Source organism: Nilaparvata lugens, chromosome 11, assembly GCF_014356525.2.
Source record: "Nilaparvata lugens isolate BPH chromosome 11, ASM1435652v1, whole genome shotgun sequence".
Lineage (NCBI taxonomy): Eukaryota > Metazoa > Arthropoda > Insecta > Hemiptera > Delphacidae > Nilaparvata > Nilaparvata lugens.
In genome coordinates, this window is record NC_052514.1 from 20,424,181 (window position 1) to 20,427,654 (window position 3,474).

The following is a 3,474-nucleotide window of genomic DNA, read 5'->3' on the forward strand; positions in this document are numbered from 1 at the left end:
AGACAATAAACTGATGGGCCTTTAATCAGAAGGAGAGATGGGGTTGGGGACCTTGTTTAAGGGAATCACAATTGAGAGCTTCCACTCATCAGGAAAAACAGATGTCATGAGGGAAGTGTTGATCAATGATCAATAAAAAGAGAACACAATTAATAATTTAAATGACCATGTATTGCTCTAAGCCTATACCTAAAAATATACTAGCATTTTCGAAAAAAATTATACCTATCTCAACTTCAAATAATTGCTCTTTCTGTAATGTCCATTTCGGTGAAATCCTATTAATTTTTCTTCCTGTAACTTTTATTTGATTATTGTTTATTATTTATTTTTTTATTCAGATAATAAAGCTTAATGCCCCATTAGATTTTTAATGCATTAATAGTTCTCAAATCCCATTAAAAATAAGTGTATCAATAAAAGGCAGTGTCTGATAATTGTAAATCTTTTGTTAATTTATTTTTTATACCTATTTGTATTATATTCCGAAGTTATTCAACTGATCTCCTTTTCTTGTAGATTTGCTGGTTTTATGAAATGTGAGTCTTGTAGATTGATGACAGTACTTTTAAAATTAAATTGAACTGAATACTTTTTTAATGAACTTACTGTATTTTGAAAATGTTTAGGCCTACTATTTTCTCAACCATAACTTATATCTAGTAAAAATTAGGGCTTCTTGAATTCAGAATACTCAATTCAGAGCTAAATTCAGAATTCAAATTAGAATTAGATGCCATTGTAGTGAGTGCTATGTAAGTAGGTACCTATATGAGTACCTACGTTAAAAGTTCAAAATTTGATACAAGACGTAGCTAACTGGAGTCCACGTGGTGTGAATCACACACCCACATCACCATGATTCATGAAATGTATATTCTCCCTCTACTTGGCACCACCCCAGCACAAAGCGAGGTAACAGTTGCACCTTAAAAATAGACCAAACTAAATCAGTGGTCCGATTCCTAAACTGCTTAGCAAAAACCAATCTTTGGCTTTGGACTAAATGACGCAAAACCATTTTAAATACATGAGTATTTTTAAGTCAACTTTGTCTTTGCTTCCTAATAGTAGCCTATATCGGTAGGACTATTTAGTGCTGGGCTGTGTGAAATGCTAAGCTAATTTGATAATTTATCTTTTCTCTCTCTCTTATGCATTTTGTATTTCACCTACTGTAAGGACCAACCGGAAAAAAATTAACATAAGAAAATTAATAAAAATTCCTTCATGATAAATATATTTTTGTTCATTTCATTTCATAAAAAGTAAAGACTACTTAAATTATGAATCACAAACTTTGAATTCAATATTATCAATAATATAAAATGACGGCATTGAAAATATTACCTATAAATTTTGGCAAAATATATGATTAGCAACATTTTTGGACTATATCTTAAAAAAGTAATTTTCTAGCAAAATATTGTAGACCTACTGTATTTTTAAAAACATGAGAGGTTTGAATTATGGAGATACCTTAGCAATTACTTTATGTAAATTAATTAACAGTGAACAGTAAAAACTTATAATATTGAAATGGAATTCAAATGGTTTTATGTGTAACCTACCCACAACAAAAAAGTTAATACTTTATAGGCTAAAGCTGGGTTTACACCAAAGTTATTAACAAAATGTTAATAACTTATTCCTTATAGATTCTATTAAATTGAACGGAACTTGACAAACACATATTTTTATTATGTATATGATATGTTTAATCTGATAGAATCTATAAGAACTAAGTACGTAATTAACATTTTGTTATTAACTTTGGTGTAAACACAGCTTAAAGGATTTTTCCCTTGGTAAGTCGACTTATTTTCAGTAATATATCAGAAATGGTTCGCAATAAAAAACTATCAATACTGTTATATAACAATTACAATGCTCTACAACTACTAAATATATACATATTTTAATTTAAAAAGTCAACTGTCAATATCTTCAACGTGCTGTAGCCTACCTTCAAGGTTATGGGTACCTCATACCTGGAATTTTTAATCTGGATGTCCCTTTAAAATTTCTTCAAATTTTTCAATATTCTTGAGACGCAGAATGAAGATATTCTTACTGGTGTTTTTATTCAATGTTAAAATAATAATTAAAATACTTTTTAAGGGTTTAAAATTACGGAGATAATCCGCTTTACACTCAATTCGTATACGTATTCACAATAAATAATTTGGGAATACAACCGAGATTAGTCACGTGGTCTCTTACATGTCAGTTCAGCTGGGTCGACTTTATAAAAATGGCAACAAATTAGACTGGACAATCAAAATGATGCAATAGATTTTTAAATTTATTTTTTATTAAAGCAACCCTATTCAAAGCTGAATTAAATTAGATCATACAAGCAGATTCTTTGTTTGTTTGGATCAAGAATCAGTAACGGAGCCGCATCCAGTTCAAATATTATCCACTTAATTCCAAATGGAAATATTCAAACTATTAATTGTTTGGGTAGACTGGGTGAGAATAGTAGGCTACCATCACAACTCAAGGAGGAATATTATTTGTACTGCACACATTTACTACTGTAATACTGATATGTGGGAACCCGGCACAGTAGATTTTTTATTAAAATTTCTGAATGCTTCATTAATGCTAGCTACACAAGTGGAGGGAAATCTGGTTGGAGTATCTCAAATAGCCCGCAGTGTTTAGAACTCCACTACTTTGATTCAAGATCACCCTTCGATTTAGGCTTAGGGTTTCCCCTCCACGTGTGGCTAGCTACAGTACCGGCAATGAAACAATATAGATACATTAATTTACTAATATTTTTATAGTTTGCGTTAAACCTAAGTTTTTTCAGCATCAGGTTTTCTTTTTTTAATTTGGAATTCAAATTGTACTGCCCAGGTGGTAGGAAGTGGTTTCTACTATTTTCGTAACTGGACCACTTATAGCAATAGACAATACGTTTCTTGGAGATTTTTCAAATAGATTGTAGAATCGATTCCTAACATGAAAACTGCATGAATTGATTAATTCATCAGTTATTATCATAACGATTATTATAACAGGAACAAGAATATAAAAACATTGAAAAAGCATATTTAACAATAACAATAATAATTTATTTTTTCATTAGTTCATTCATTTCAAAAAAAAAATTGGCCAACTAAAAAACTCAAACGAAATATGAGAAAATCGACAATGAACATAGGAACAAAAAAATTTCAACATGACAAAATGATAAAAATAAAAAATGCTCATTTCATCTCCACATTTGCTTATTTACAATAAAGCTGGAAAAACTATTATAGCCTCTCTATCGCATAGGATATTAAAAAAGCTGAACAATGAAAATTATCTCTTTTGTCATAGGTTAAGGAAATTATCAAAAAATTCAAAATAATATTTTCACTTTCCAAACATTTCTAGTAAGGATAATGTTAAAAACTCCACGATTGAATCTTATCTTAAAATGTTTTCATAGAACTGGGAAAAATAAACACTACTGGA

General features: G+C 29.8%; 1 protein-coding gene across 4 annotated transcripts in view; it reads right to left on the reverse strand.

Moving 5' to 3' along the window:
• Positions 1 to 3,474, reverse strand: part of LOC111050227 (kinesin-related protein 4) — a 152,740-nt gene that overhangs the window by 43,649 nt on the left and 105,617 nt on the right. Inside the window, exon 1 of one of the 4 annotated variants that reach the window (XM_022336507.2) lies at positions 1,992 to 3,071. The exons of 2 other annotated variants lie outside the window; for them this stretch is intronic. The gene's annotated coding sequence lies outside the window, so the exon portion shown is untranslated. Of the gene's footprint in view, positions 1 to 1,966; positions 3,072 to 3,474 lie in introns of those variants that run through there. One more of the 4 variants, XM_039437820.1, reaches the window with a different exon arrangement.